At 42.8% G+C, this 16,922-nt stretch overlaps 1 long non-coding RNA gene across 9 annotated transcripts in view; it reads right to left on the bottom strand.

Annotated features, from left to right (window-relative positions):
• LOC127487367 (uncharacterized) overlaps window positions 1–16,922 on the bottom strand; it is a 412,078-nt gene that overhangs the window by 68,981 nt on the left and 326,175 nt on the right. The window contains exon 5 of one of the 9 annotated variants that reach the window (XR_016212222.1): window positions 11,297–11,474. The exons of the other annotated variants lie outside the window; for them this stretch is intronic. This is a non-coding gene — a long non-coding RNA (uncharacterized LOC127487367). Of the gene's footprint in view, window positions 1–11,296; window positions 11,475–16,922 lie in introns of those variants that run through there. 9 annotated transcript variants of the gene reach the window in all.

Genomic DNA, 16,922 nt, shown 5'->3' with positions numbered 1-16,922 from the left:
AAACAACTTATCATTGTACCTCAAGAAACCAGAAAATGGAAACAAATCAAATCCAAAACTGGTGGAAGGAAAGAAACAATAAACCTCACAACACAAATAATATAAGACTATACAAAGTACAAAAAAATCAATGACACAGAGAGCTAGTTATTCAAAAAGATAAAGAAAATTGATAAACTCTTAGCTAGACTAACCAAGAAAAACAAAGAGAAGAATGAAAGAATAAGTGACGAAGATGGAGACATTAAGACCGACACCTGCGAAGTACAAAGGATTGTTGTACAATCCTGTGAACAACTATATGGCAGCAAATTAAAAAATCCAGAAGTGGACAAACTTTTTGAGAAAAGTGCCTCACAAAGTTGAATCATTAGGAAATGGAATATCTAAATACAACAATAATAAGTAGCAAGGTTGAATCAGTAATTAAAAAACAAACAAAAAACCTCCTATCAAAGAAAAGCACACGACAAGAAGGCTTCACTACTGAATTCTACCAAACATATAGATAAGAATTAACACCAATACTTCTTAAATTATTCCAGGAAATAAAAATGGAAGTGAATTAAGCCAGTCCCAAAGGGACAAATATCATATGTTCTCCCTGATCAGTGAGAACTAACCAGCCACAAAAAAGGAAACCTGTTGAAGTGAAAGGGACACTATGAGAAACAGTGACTTGATCAGCCCTTGCCCTGACTGTTGATGTACAATTTAATACTTTATCCCTTTTAGTATTTTTTTGTTCTACTTAATACTATTGGTTAAACTCTGTAATCAACACACATTTACTCTTAGGTGTTGAATTTTAACTGAAAAGTGATCCCTGTTAAATATAAGAGTGGGACTAAGAGAGGGAGGAATGTACAATTCGGGACATGCTCAATCGAACTTGCTCCAAATGGTGGTGTTAGAAATGTGCCAGGGGATTCCACTACAATCCCATTAAGACTGCATGTACCAATGCCATCTCACTAGTTCAAGTGATCAATATCAATTCACAATTGATCACACTGACAGGTCTAAGAGTCAAAGGGATCACACAAACAGGACTGGTGTCTGCTAATACTAAATGATAGAATCAAAAAGGGAGAGAACGATCCAACATGGGAAGTGGGATACACAGCAGACTCATAGAATGGCAGATGTCCTAAACAGCACTCTGGCCTCAGAATCAGTCCTTAAGGCATTCAGAACTGCCTGAAGAGCCCATGAGAATATTTTAGGCATGGAAAGCCAAGACACTCTGGCAAAAAAAAAAAAAAAAGAAAAAAGAAAAAAAATGACCGAAATGAAAGGTCTCTGCGAGTGAGATCCCAGTAGAAAGAATGGGCCATCACAGAAGGAGGTACCTTTCTCTGAAGGGACGAGAGGACTTCCACTTTGACTATGACCTTGTCTAAATAAAATCAAAGTCAGTAAACTCAAAAGGCTTCCATAGCCTTGGAAACTCATGACAAGAGCCTAGGGAGATTACTGATGCCATAAAGAAGAGTGTCAATTTGTTAAGGCAACAATAGGAGTCACTGTGCACTTACTCCTCATGTAGGATCTCTGTCCTAAATGTGCTGTACATTGTGATTTAACGCTATAACTAATACTCAAACAGTATTTTACACTTTATGTTCTGTGTGGGTGCAAACTGTTGAAATCTTTATCTAATATATACTAAATTGATCTTCTGTATATAAAGAGAATTGAAAATGAATCTTGATGTGAATGGAATGGGAGAGGGAGCAGGAGATGGGAGGGTTGTGGGTGGGAGGGAAGTTATGGGGAGGGGAAGCCATTGTAATCCATAAATTGTACTTTGGAAATTTATATTCACTAAATAAAAGTTAAAAAAAATAAAAAAAGATATCAAGACTATGTGCTGAATAAAAGGATAGTTTTTCAATAAATGGTGCCACTTTCCCATTTGGCAATTGGATATCCAGACACAGAATAATGAATCTAGACGCCTATCTTTCACCCTGGACAAAAATCAACTCAAAATGAATTAAAGACCTAAACTGAGACCTGGAACTTTGAAACTAGTAGAAGAAGAAAAAAAAAAAAAACAGAAAATGATTCAGGCCATTGGCATAATAAGGATTTTCAGGAACAAATGCCAAAATCAACAAAGTAAAGCGAAAATCTAAAGAAAATCGGATGAAATTTTTGCAAGCTCTGTATTGGACAGGCAGTTATTATGCAGAATATCTGAAGAACTCCAACAACTCCGTGGCAAACCTAGGACCTCTGTATGCGAAGCTCTGGCTGTAGGATCAGCTGCCATCTCCTTACATGAGGGGCACTTGTGTGGCCCATTCCCAGAAGTGTTTTGTTCCTGCCTGGCCTATGCTCTCCCCTCCTCTTGCCTTGCCCCTGGAGAAGAGGAGACACAGTGCGGGTCTCCGCCCTGACACCGAAAGAGAGGAAACCTTCATGGCATCGCACGAAATTATACAGCTTTATTTCCCAGTTCTACCCTGAGTTAGCTAGTCCAGGTTTTGGCTAGCCATGTAAATGGGAGAATGCTGAGCCTCTCCAGCCACGTGCAGATGGAGACCCACTGCCTGTACTGCCCTAATGGTCCTCAGATCCTAAACTGACAGGAGGAGACAATGACTGAGATGTCTTAATTACCAACATCTGCTCTCAGCATAATGAGTAGCATCCTGCCCAATAAAGAACCTCCTCAATTCTCTTTTCTGTTTGCAATTTCATTTTCCTTCACAGTGGACACATAACAATTGTACATATTTATGAGGTACACTCTGTTAATTCAATACATGCTTACACTGTGTCATGATCAAATCAGGGTAGTGCCATTTCCACCTCCTTATCATTTTGTGTGTGTTGGCAGCCTTCTGGCCTATTCTCACTTCTCTGTGAAATAGCAGTTATGAAGTGGAGGTCACAGGCACCCTGTTCTAAGACACCTGGAGCCAGCCCCGTCCTGGGCTTCAAGCACATTCCAAGGGCCCACATTTCCAGTCTTGATTTGCTATTTACATACTACAGCATAAGAGATTACCTCAAAACTTACAGCCTTAGACAACAAACATTGGTTATCCCATTGTTTCTGGAGTCAGCAACTGAGACATCGTTTCTTGCAAAGATCCCAAGGCTGACTGGAAGTCTGGTTTAACAAGGGACCTCCGAACTTCTAAGTAGTAACCTGAACTCTGCAGCACTTTTACTGTATGTTGTCAGCAAAGCGGGAAGGTTTGCTACTAAAGCTGGAAATCTGAACTCCTCTTATACCCGTGTGCCTACAGGAAAAGACACTCTGAAACCTAAAGTTTACAGGTAATAATTTTGGTTACATGATTCTACAAAATTTCTGCAGGAATTTGAGTATGTATCAAGGCAAGAAGGTTACCATGATCCAAGTCAACCCCATGTCCTATGGAGCTGGTTGGGAAACAATCACACAAAAATACCCACATTGTTTCTGAAATTTCTCAAGTATCAGGAAAGGGTAGGACCAAAGGCAGTGAAATACACCCAAGAGGTTCCCCACTGATCATTCTAGGGGAACAAAGTGGCTTTTCCTCTCTACAGACAATATCAACTGATCTCAGAACACTTAAGACCAGATGATGTGGGCCGGCACTGTGGCGCAGCAGTTTAACGCCCTGGCCTGAAGCACTGGCATCCCATGGGGCGCCAGTTCTAGACCCGGCTACTCCACTTCCCATCAAGCCCTCTGCTATGGCCTGGGAAAGCAGTAGAAGATGGCCCAAGTCCTTGGGCCCATGCACCCGCATAGAGGACCCGGAAGCAGCTCCTGGATCCTGGCTTCAGATCGACACAGCTGTAGCCATTGCAGCCAATTGGGGAGTGAACCAGCGGATGGAAGACCTCTCTCTCCTTCTCTCTGTGTGTAACTCTGACTTTCAAATAAATAAATAAATCTTTAAAAAAAGAAAGACCAGATGATGTTTGATCATTGTTTATTAGTTTAAAACTGTAGGTGCTTTAGAATTTTATAATGGGTTTGAGTAAGAGTAAGTAAACTGTAAATTTATTCCTTGGTATACTTTTATTTTGCTAAAGAAATTCAAGAGTTGTGAATACTATTTGTAATTCATTTTACTTATATTTACTGGTTTACTACAAAATACACAAATGAACCGAGGAGCACAAAGGCAAAATCTGGAAATATCCTGAGCTCAGGAATCCTTGTCCCCATGGAGTCGGGGTGCACGACCCTGCAGTAAATGGATGTGATGTGTGTGTTAATGCTTATAATACGTATTGAAATAAAGTTTGCGTTGGGTTACCATTTAAGGAACATTAAGTCACTCTGAAAGGGACTTAGGGGTATTAGTCAAATGACAGCTTGTGTCCCCAAAAGCCAAGCAGAACTTCACTTTTATAAACTTCTGAATTCTGGAAAAGAAGAGACCATGGGAAGCTTTAAGTCTTTAAGACACTCCTCATATTTTACACAGAATAACACTGATGATTTTTAGTTATTAAGCATCTACAATAATCTTGATGACAACAAAATTATTTATAATGTTATTTGCATAAGAGACTCTGAGGCTGGCCAACTTAAAGTATTAGATGGATGGAGTTTGTGGACTCAAAAGGCTTCCATAGCCTTGGCAGCTCTTGTCAAGATCCTCGGGTGGTCACTGACATCAAAAATAAAGACTCAAAATGCCTCCCTACCTTAAAAAACAAACATGAACAGCAATAAAAGATAAAATTACCAATATTACAAATAAAATCTATAACTATAAATTAAACTTTGACAGAAAAAATAAAAGTAGAGAAAGAGTACATTAATACTTTTAGTATATTTCTCTATAAAAAATAAAAATCAGGGGCCTGCTTCATGGCACAATATGTAAACTGTGCTTGTCACGCCATCAACCCATTTGGGAATGCAAATTTGAGTCCCAGCTTCTGTACTATCAGCATCAAGAAAAACAGCAGAAGGTGGTCCAAGTCCTTGAGCCCCTTGCCACGCATGTGGGAGACCACAATGGTTCTTCTAGCTCCTGGCCTTGACCTGACCCGGAAAACGCTGTTACAGCCATGTGGGGAATGAACCAACAGATGGAAGCATATTCATTCATTCATCCCCCCCCTCACTGCTTCTCAAATAAATAAATCTTTATAAATTTAAAAAATAATAATAACTAGAAGGTTTTGGATGTTTTCACCATAAAGAAATGTTCAATGTTCGAGAAGATATATATATATATATATTATATTATATTATATTATACTATTATATAGTTACCGTGATTGGCTATTACCCATTATCTACATGTATGAGAATATCACATGGTACACCATAAACATGTACAGTTTTTAAACATCTATTGAAAACTTTATTTTAAAAAGTAGAGATAAGATACATCCTGCCATGGGAAGGTGATGTTAGTTTTGGTTGTGCTTCCAAGCTAGGGCACTGCTCTTTCATGTTTCCCTTGATGCTTCCACATTCTGCTTATTTTTATTTTCATCTCTCTCATCTTGGCTTGTAGCCAAAGTCATTTTTCTGAGCCAAGAATTATTAGTTCATCCTTGTATTTTGTGCCGGGGACCAATGATAAATCTACATAATTTGTTCAAGAAATTGTCTATTTCTATCCACCAGATTTTTATTTAAATTGTTAGACTTCACCAAGATGGCCTAAACGCTCTTGTCTGCTGGCCCACACTTAGATACACTTCTTCCCAACTCTAGGCTCACGATCTTCCGTTTCTGAGAGCATTGCATTAGGAATCTGACATCCTACGGCTTTTCCCTCTGCCTCTGCCAGTCTGAGCCCAGGACTGCCTTTCTCATGGACCTAAGTGCTCTCTGGGAGGGTGGGAGCCCAGCTACAATTGGCACAGATGGGCAAATGCAGGCGGCCTAACCACAGTGACCAACCTCCCTAGGCGTCCTTCAGGACCTTCCCACCTGTGCACCCCCAGCCTGTACACCTGCCCCTCTCTCGACAGAGTTGAGTTCTGTCCTTCCCCACCTGTAATCATCCTAAATAATCCCTTGTTTAACTCCTGCCAGTGGAATTCTTCTTTGACAGGCTAAGAGAATGTAGGTGCCAAGAGGTTGGTGAAAGTAACTCGGCAGTGGATGTGCCATAAGCTGGAGGAACCCACAGGCTCCACACACATGTGGGGTGCCCATAGCTCAACTTGCTCAAATGTTTCATCCTTTAGTTACTCATTTTCTATATAACAAACTTCTAAAAATCTCCTCACTATAAATGCCAATTCATTTGGGAAATAGACAAGCTCATTTTAAATTTCCATTTAGTTTATCTTCAAGTCACTATGGATGCCACATATTTTAAGCCATTTGTTAGCAAACCTACACGACACACCACCGGAGGGGAGAACAGTTGGCAGAGTCACATCAATAGGACGGATGGAGAAAGGAAAAGGAAATACATGGATTATAACTAGGGCATAGCATAATTAGAAAAAGGCAAAGAATAATATCAGAATCTGGAGGAAAATAATGAAGTAAAGGGAAAGGGGATTAGATATATATATAAATGGATATAGGAAAATATAAAAAAAATCAGATTTTACATCCCACCTCCCAAAAACTTACCCAGGGCATAAGTCAAAGACAGAGTGGGTTTCTTGGTCTTTTACAGAGATAAGACAGTAGTTCCTAGAGAACTGTACAGTTTAAAATACAGTGAGATCTATGTATAAGTTTTTTTTTTTTTTTTTACTATATGTATTTCCCATGAACTTTTTGAAGACATCTTGGCATGTCTGGATTTCAAAATACATTTGCACAAAAAGAAATTTATCTTTTCATTCCATTTTCCATAAACATTTTGATGTACCTTTGCATTTCACAGAGTAGAAAGGTAAAAACAAAACTAAGGGAAAGGGGGAAAAGATGAGTATTACCCCCAGGTGATCATGAAATGAGGGCTAGGCTGGGACAAACAGCCAAGACTCGAGCTTGACCCAGCGTCTCACTCTGGTCCACAACACCCCTCCTTGCCCACAGAGCTAACTACTGAGCATGGTAATTACATTCTTCCTCCCCAAGTGTCCACAGCAATTTTAATTACATGAGGTGTTGTTCCTCCAAGTTCTTGCTGATCGTAAATAAAGCTCTTACTGGTGATAAATAAAACTCTTAATAATCCAGACTTGAAGTGAGATGCCATCTCCTACCTTTGTGGCTTCAGAAGCCCTGGAGAGTCAATTTAATCCTCATTGCCCTCCAGCAGAATACTTTTATATGGATAGAGGACTGTGGCTTTCCCACTTCTGCACTTGTCCCTGTGGTACCTTCTGAATAAATCTGCAACTCTTCGAGTTTAGGTTTCATTGCCATCATTTTAAAATGCATCTATTATTTGCAGACTCCTGAGTCAAAGCATAATGAAAAATTCAATTCAATTTAAAAGCAAAAGAATACAATTCCCCAAAAGATGGGGTGAAATGATAGGTGGTACAGAAATTTAGGGAGATTGTAAAGGGTCCTAAGAGGTACAGAAGATTAAAAACTGGGAAATGTGACTTGAAGAGATCTACAAAACCCAGGCTGTGCTTTGGGAGAGAATTTCCACAGAATACCTGATTTCTTCAATTCCAGTGGTACCAACAGGGACCCAGGGCCCATTCTGACCTTAACTGTCGTTATGGGAAACAGGTGAGTTCAGCAGTTGCTATAGCAACCTTCCTGTACAGCCTTTGACTCTCATTTTCCTCAATTCATCTTCTGTGTGCTGCTTATCTCTCCTCTTTATCAAGTTACTTGCTCCTCTTCAATTATTCTTTAAATTTGAGTTAAAGTCCCAGTTGTATGGTTAGGGGTTCTATAAACATTAGTAAAATAAAATCACTTCCTGTCATAAACCACCGGTTCATGGCAATGAGATTTATTAAATAGCTACCATCCAAACTTCATCTTACTTGTGAGTGAATGTTCTCCAGGGGAGTGTGTATGTGTGTGTGAGTGTGTGAGTGTGTGTATGCACACACGCATGTGTACTTCCATGGGTGTGTGTTATAACACAGAGAGAACAGAAGTCCAGCTGAAGAGGCCATTTACTGGAGTAGACTTGCTCTCTACAGTCTATTAAATGAGCTCTACAAATCCTTCCTCTATGCATTTATCTTATGGATTTCAGGGGGAAAAAGAGAGGGAGGTGGTCTCAGGATCAGGGTTGGGATTCCTCAGAGACCTTGGAAGTCTGAGCTCCCCTGAGTTTGCAGGTCAGTTTCCCACTCTGCATAGTGGGGAGAGTGATATCTCCCACAACGCTGTCTCAGGGATGCTCTGAATATTCAAAGAGATACTGCATATAAAAATGTTATGCCCATGTAAACTACTATCATGTAATTTAGATGTTTCCTACACCCATCAAAATTCATGTCAGAGTGCCTACGGGCTGCTCTTCAGTGATGCCATGTGCAGATTTGCAGTGTAATTGGGCAGGGAGCCAACCTGTTTCTTGGATTAGTGAGTTTTTGTTTATGAAGAACTTCCCGATGTTTAGAATGTTTTCTCCATACTTGCTAATTGGCTTTAAATGCTAGTAAAAAAGCTGCTGCTGCTAACAGTAAATTAAAATTGCTTTCACTTCACTCCTGTCAAAGTCTTGTTTACCCCCAAACCAGAATTTATTCTTTGTGTAATATTTTTGAAAAATTTTTTGTTTATTACATTAGGTGGTGAAACTACAAAAAGAAACATGGCTCAAATCTTGTCCTTGTTTGGTGTTTTAAGCGCCACAACATCGTGCATGTGACTGCATGAGCATGTGTTTGGGAGGACCTGATATCAAGGCCTTTTTACGCAAGCGCAAAGGGAACATTTGGTACTTCCTGAGAACTTCACCCACATTTGCCTACTTCGGAGTTTTGGTCCCAGGTCAGCCCTCAGACAAGGGCTGTATTTCTCCAGATTTTTATACACCTGGTCTCTGTATTTACGAGCTTTGAGATCTGAAAAACTTGTAAGTGTCCTAGGTATCCAGGTTTTGTTGTGAGATCAAGGGCGTGGTGCACAAGGCCTGACACAAGGTAGATCCCCAGTACACACATCACCATGGGTAGATGCAACACTTGGGGAGGTGCTGATAATACTGCTCCCCTGGGTTGCCCTCCAGAGGGAAACAGCAACCAGGAAGCATGGCCAGGGCTAGGCCATGCTCTCACTGGGCTCTAGCAGCCCCTGCAGGATGGGAAAGCTGAGTTCATGCTCCTAAGTCTGGCTCTCAGAATTCACCTTCTCTGACCCACAATCCTGCAACCCATCTACTTTCCATTGAGCAGCACATCCCAGCTGAAAGGAATCTAGAGGAGTAGTGGTCACCAGCCAGGTAAGGGTGTGGAGAGAGAGGCATGCAAAGTGGGTGACTGACAGGTGCAGCTGCAGAGCACAGAAACTTTGAACGTTCTACATTCTATCATGGCACAGTAGGGTGACTGTGGTTGACAACAATTAATTGTGTGTTTTAAAAATAGCCAGCAGAGAGGAGTTTGAATGTTCTCAACACAAAAAAAGATAAATGTCTGAGATGATAGATATGACAATTATCCTGTATATATGTACTGAAACATTTCACCCTAAGTATGTACAATTACTGTCAATTTTTTTTTATTTTAAAGACTTCTAGAGAAAAATAACTCTCTCTCTCTCTCCCTCTCCCTCTCCCTCTCTCTCTCTCTCTCTCTCTCACACACACACACACACACACACACTAATGCTGCACAATAGCTTTCAAAACCAAATCTGGCCAGCCGTTTGCCAAAGAGTTAAGATGCTCTGCAGACACCTCATCCCATATAGGACTGCCCAGGTTCAAGTCACAGTTGTGTTCCCAACTCCAGCTACTGCTAATGTGGGCCCTGGGAGGCAGCAGGCCACCCTCATAGGAGACCCAGATTGAGGTCCCAGCTCCTAACTTCAGCCAGGCTCAAGCCTTGTTGCTGCAGCATTTGGGGAGTGAAGGAGCAGATGGAATTTCTCTCTCTTTCTATCTCTCTCTCTCTTCCCCCTTCCCTCCTTCTCTGCCTGCCCCCCTTTCAAGTCTGTTTTTTTAAAAAAGATATATAAAATTTTTTGAAAACCAAATCTATGGGTATGGAAACCCTTGGAGAATTTAGAAGAAAAAGTTTGACATTATGAGAACATTAACGAAAAAGCAATTATCCACATCAGTGACTGTAGACACAGGCATAAAAAATGAGCTAGAATCTCCACTCCAAGTTAAAGAGATGAGTTGCAGTAGGGTTGATGTATCATAGATCTGAAGTAGGGTGCCTGATCTCTAATCCCAGGCCCACAATTTACTAAGAGCAAGGCACTAGTCAATTTTCTTCAAGATGGAATGAAAATAATTTGAAGAAAAAAATTAATGTGTATACTGTACTTAGAACACCATATGGTAAGGAGCAAGCACTCAATTGGCATTAGCTGTTAGCTTTACTATGATTAGTAGTTCACATAAAAATTGCAAAGGCAATGACTTACAGCAAATACAGATGGTGCCAAACCACTCACGATACTACTGAGACGTACCCCACAGGTGAGCAGCAGTAGAAAGAAGTTTCAACTGTAGGAGACCTAGCCAACTTCAGGCTACCGTGGCCTATACATTATCTGAACTAACATCACAAGCAACCCAGGAGACAGATCATTTCATTCCATTTTTGCACAAACGGGTTACATTATGAGTGGAAGACCACGATACTAGTAAATGGAGGAGAGGTTTGAGCTCCAGTCTTTGCAGCAGAGTTTGGCGGAAAGGTTAAATGATGATCAAATGCCCACTCAAGGGACCCTGGATCGTGACCCTTTCCCCAGCACACAAGGCCTCATGTTGTCTGAGCCCCTTCAAGGGGGACTGTGGTGGATCAGGTGGCTCTGTTTTGGAAGACTCAATATTACTCCCTGCTTTGCAGCAGCAAAGCATGTGCCCTCCCAGAAGACTACACTTGTGTCAAACACGCTAGGGCTTCAAAAAGTCCGTTGTGAGTGGAATTAAAGTTGAATTTATTTTGCTGCAAAAACATTTTTGAATCCATGCGTAGTTTTCTCATGAAACATACTGCCCATGAACTTTTTTGAAGTCCCCTCATGCACTCCCTCCTGGCCTACACCCCTTCCCAACTTCTACCCCTCCTTTCCTTCCTCCCCCCCTTCCACTCCTTAAGGGTCAACTGATACCCTGCTATCTCTGTAAAACAAGATTTGTGTGTAGACTTAATCAGCTCCATAAAAAGATACATTTGTTTTGGTGGCCAAGGTGAAATATTATTTGTTTTTTTTTTTTCTTTGCTTGCTTTGTTCTGTTTTTTCCCCTTAAACCTGTTAAGGAGAAGAATCTCAGATTCCCACCCTTCAAGCTGTTGGCAGGGAAGCGCCTCGACAGGAAGTGCTCTGGAGCTGCAAGGAGTCACACAGCTGATGCACTGACCCTCAGCAGACTGAAAAGGCTCTGAGCAGGAGAGTTTACTGTGTTCTCCGGACTGTGGCTTTACCCCTTAAAAGACAAAGGGCATGATGCTGGTCAGTTTCACACAGGACAGATAAAACCAGCTTCAAACTTGGATTACAGGGAATAAATGAAATGTCCCCTTGCCCATCACCTGCCCACACTCCCACTCCTCCCCAGGCTGTTCAGTTCCAAAGGAGAAAATTAAACCTTTCAAAAACGGAAGAAGGTCTCTTGAGAGCAGAGGCATCAAACAATTTATTCATTGAAGAGATGACACCTAAAAGTCTTCCCTGGGGCTGTGCCTCAGTCTCTTGCTGATGGGCAGCCTTGAAGGCAAGAGCACAGTGCTGCTAGGGAAGTCCATGGGGCTGGATGATTGACACCTTTACCCCAGCTGACAACAGGTAGGGTCAGCTGTTTGGTTGTCAAGTTTGAATTGTGCATTGGCAGAATCTTGAGATACAGAACGAGAAAGAACCCCAGCTATCCCTCTCCTGTGCTGCATCTAGCATGCCTGTAGTCTATCTACAGGAGGACTGTCAGCCATGGTGGAACATTCAGCTAAGGTTTCCATAGCCATTTTAGAGGATGCCCATGCTACAGTTTCCCTGTTTATACTCATGGTCTTTTTACCCACTGATGTTGCACTCATCTGCCAGAGCTAAATCAAAACAAAATACCAAGAAAGTATGGCTTAGGCAACAGAGATCCACTGGAGGCTGACGGTACAAGGTCAAGGTGCTGGCAATGGCCGTGACGCCTGACGCCTCTCCCTGGGCTGCACATGGTCTTTCCCCTGCCCAGGCATACCTGGCATCTCTTCCTCTTTTTAAAAAGAAAAGAGACACCAGTGACACAGGATCAGGGCCCCTCCCCTATGACCTCATCTAAAGTCCATGTAACATCACAGACTGATCCTGCTAGGTTTTTGAATTTTATATAATAAATGCAATCATATAGGGGAATAAAAAGAAAAAAAAAGATCCTGTCTCTAAGTGCAGTCACATTCTGAGATCCTGGGGGTTGGGGCATCAGATATGAATTTGGGGAGGACACAATTCAGTTTATAATTATTAACACAGCCTGTTTAGTTTTCATACCACTAAGAAAAACCTCCTCAGCTTCCTTGTTCTTCTGCCTCTATTTTCCAGGAAGGAGTGAGATCTGAGGGGTGTGTTTGTAAGCACGCAGCAGTCATCCTGGGGAAATGGCCCTGGGCAGTTAGGAGACCTGCTGCCTGGAGCAGATACTTCTCAGAGCCATTGCTGTAATTCTGAGACTTTTTTTTTTTTATCATGCTGCCATGTGAACCACATAAAGATGAGAGGAACATTATCAATTTAGAGGTTTCAAGTGAGAAATTCAAATGCTTAATGAGGGGAATGAAATGATCATTAAAGATGTAGACAGACTCAGGAGTACATTTAACTAAGTTCTTATGGCTAGAGGCAGAAAACCTTGGATAATTATTGTATGAACTTGGATGAATTGCTCTATGCCTTTAGAAGAGTTTAGTATCTACATGCAAGGTAGATGTGATGAATATATTATCTACCACCAGTATATTAAGAGGTAGAAATGGTATCCATTTCTCAATAATTGTTTTAGTATCTGTGTACTTGATAACTCCGGGTGCATTTCTTAGGCACTCTGAACTTGTCTACAAAAATATTTTCGGGGGATTCAGAAGGATGGACAGAGAAAGGTGAAACAAAGCCTGCACTAAGAGGGCAGGGATCTCCCCACGCTTAGGGCAGGGCCCCAGGCTTTCTCAGGGCCCGTGGTCTTGCTGCGCTCTGTGTGAATCCCAGCATCCAGTCTTTGCCTCCAAGGACCTGGTTCTGGGCTCCTTTGCAGCTTAGCCGAGGTCTCAGCTCTTCCCAGCAGTAGCGCATCCAGGCTGATCCTGTGCCCTGCGAATCCTGTCTGCCATGAGGACTTCTTTAGTTCTCAAACCTCCAGTTTTGTCCCTTTACATTTGTCACTGCACTGGGTTGGGGTAAAATCTCAGGTTTCCAGAGCAGGAAGGGCCCTTGGTGGTTTTGTAACAGAGAGAAAACTGAGGTCTTGAAAAGTGAGACGGTTGGAAGTCATGTACCTAGATGGGAGGAGAGTTCAGACAAGAATCCAGGCCTCTGGAGCTAAACGCCAAGGTTCTTCCCTCCCCATATGTGAGGGGGTTATGTCTCTCATGTCATGTGGCAGCCCTCTCAGCCTTCCACCCAGAGCCTGCACACAGGCAATCAGATAAATGCCTGCCTCCCAGCTCCAGGACAAGTTAATCAGAAATAAGGACAGGAAAATGAGGAATCCTAGCACCCTTTTGGCAACCAGAGGTCTCCTTGTTGGGCCCTAACCACTATCTATACAGGAAGCCCTCCATATCCCTAGGTTTTGCATCCTCAGATTCAAACCAACCATGGACCAAAAATCCAGAGAGTTCCAAAAAAGCAAAACTTGAATTTTCCACGCACTAGTTACTGTGCAAAATCCAGGGGAATGAGGAGCTGCATGGCACATCCTGCTGTGGTCTCCACCACCTCACAGAGCTCAGTCAGCCCCAGCATGTGCTGTCTGAGCTTTGTTCCAGTCACCTCTCATTCCTGGACAATGCACTTAGGCCTACAGTGGCTGCATCTGACTGACCAAGTACAGATTCCCTTTCCTTGTTGTTATTATATGAACAATACAACAGTTATTTGTACCATTTACATTGCATTAGGCGTTACAAGTAACCTAGAGATGAGTTAAAGTACCTGGGAAGATGTGCACTGGTCCTATGCAAATGCTGGATCACTCTAAATTGCAGACTTGAGCACCCCCAGGTTTGGGTGTTCGTGGGAGCTCTGGAACCCACACCCCACCTACCCATGTATTTAGTCAAAGGTAGAACTATGCCACAAGTCTACATATTAATAAGGTAAACACACTTCATACTAAACAAAACGTCACCTACCACCTAACAAAATGTATTTCACTGAGATATCAATAACCAGGGGGAAATTATAAAGAAGTGAGAGTTATCAGATAGACATGAGCACAGAAGGGAGTCATTATCCACAGGGGTTTTCCAACAGCGTCCGGAAAGATGAGACAGGCTGACGGCAAGTTTCATGTACTTCACACCAGGGATGCCCTCTCTGGAAATGTTGGGGGTACAGAGAACAGGGAGACACATTCGTTCCCACACAGCCTCCAACTGGCTACCTGGAGAAGCAGCCTCACCAAGGTCTGGCCCTGAATCCACTTCATCCTCTCCACAGGACAAGACCATTGATAAACCTGACAAAGACAGTCACGCATATGTCAGTAAGTGATCAGGTGCCTGTTTCTAAACTCTTACAGAGAGAACAATGGGTAGCCATCATCAGAAGGTCAATATTTAAAAATCACCCACCATCAAATAAGCCACACTCTACAAATCAGGAGCAAATTCTTCTGGTGAGTTTAACCTGTAATCTTTCCCATCCTCTATCCCTCTGTTCTCAATTTGTCTACAACCATTCCTCATCCGCCCCATTGTAATGTCTAATATCTCAACAGAAGCTCCATTCTCTCCTGCTTCCACTCAGAGAAATTAACCTCATATCACACACACATGAAGGTGGTGTGTAGCATCATGTTCCTTTAAGCATCCATTGGAAGGTAACCTGTTATGGAGAAGTCTTCAATTGTGTGGCATATCACAGTCATAAGTGATTAAAAATTCATTAAGTGTGTGCTGAGCTAAAAACAGGGCATAATGATACACTGAGAAGTCTACAAGGAGGCAGAAATCACAGTCCAGATACCAAAAGCCTTAGAGTCTAGGTGGAGTCAAGATGGCCATGCCCTATACTGGCATGCCTGGGCTCAAGTCCCCCTCTGCTACTGATTCCTGCTTCCTAATGATGTGTGCCCTGGAAGGCAGCAGGTGATAGCTAAAGTAGTTGGGTTACTGCCACTCACACAGGAAAACTAGACTGAGGTTCTCACTTCCAACCCTGGCCTCCATCCTGGCCTTGGGCCACTGTAGGCATTTAGGGACTGAACCAGCAGATGGGCACTATTTCTGTCCATCCATCTATTTATCTGTGTCTGTGTGCGTGTGTGTGTTTATATCTTCACTATGTCTGTTTCTCTGCGCAACTGAATAGATTTTAAATTAAAGGAAAAAATTCGTACAGGGACTAGCATTGTGGCACAGAGCATTAAGCCAATGCTTGCCATGCCCACATCCCATATTAGAGTGCTGGTTGAAGTCTCAGATGGCCCTCTTCTGATCCAGCCTCCTCTAATCTGCCTAGGAAGGTAGCAGATGATGGCCCCACTACGTGGACCCCTGCCATCCATGTGGGAGACCTGGATAGATTCCTGGCTCTTGGCTTTGGTCTGACGCAACCCTGGCTGCTATGGGCAGGCGGGAAGGGAACCAGATGATGGAAGATGTTTCTTTCCCTCTCACTCTCCCTTTCGACCCTTCAAATAAACAAACAAATCTTTAAAAATCCTATACTCTAGTTGCAAAAACATAAAGTGTAACTTAGAACACAAGACTTCTTGAAGGCAAGAACTAGCGGTGCATTTCCAGACACAGAGGCACACATGTAATGAAGTCCAAGCCTGTCGTGCAAGGACAGGGCTGGGTGGTGTGACACGACAATAAGCAGCATGAGTTGCAAGAGGACATAGATATTTCCTGTCTGGGCTGGAACCACAGAGAGTGGATTGGGGAGGAAGCTGTTCCCACACACAGAAGTGAAGGATGAGTGGTACTCAAGAAAGGGAAGAGGGTGGGCCAGGACCTCCCAGGGAACACACCCTGGCCAGTTGTGAATGAGGATGTCATGTTCAGAATGGTGAGAGGACCCCTCATGTCACCAGAGAAGCCACTAAGTTGCCCCTGCCACATTTCGGAGCTCAAGACATACTCGATGAACTTTTTAAACCATGAAGTCTGCCACCATCAAATCCCCTGGGGAACCTGATAAAAAGACTTGGAGCCTAAACCCACCCAGAAGCTATGACTGAGTGAAAGCACCACTGGTGATTTGAAGGAAACAACCAATAATGGGCAGCAACTTGGCGCTGGCCATGGTGGGGGGAGGGGCTACCAGAGGCTCCATGAATCCTGCTGGGGCTACCGTGTGTGAGGCACCATCAAGCGCATAAGCACAGGAGAAGCAGCTGACAGAGGTCAGCAGTGGATGAGAGTACCCATCCTGCAGGCAGATCCCAGGGTGCAGCAGGAACAGTGAGAGAAGCCCCCTCAAGGGTATTCGCCTAAAAGCAGCCTGGAGCAGCTCTTGGATATACCCCTACTGATGGACACGGGAGAGAAAATGTCTCAGTATCTGCCACTGGCACGCTGTGAACATTTGCAGCTCAAACGCACCCAACACCTTTCTCAGCCTGCTCACAGACAGGTCTCCATTTCAAGCTGATCCTCACTGTCTGCAAGGATCTCTGCACTCAGCCACTGACCATCCTCCAAGCTCCTCCCCCGGCTCTGGC

Source organism: Oryctolagus cuniculus, chromosome 8 (assembly GCF_051225735.1).
Source record: "Oryctolagus cuniculus isolate XC-2025 breed Fujian yellow rabbit chromosome 8, ASM5122573v1, whole genome shotgun sequence".
NCBI classification, from domain to species: Eukaryota; Metazoa; Chordata; class Mammalia; order Lagomorpha; family Leporidae; genus Oryctolagus; species Oryctolagus cuniculus.
This window is presented reverse-complemented; position numbering and strand designations above follow the sequence as displayed.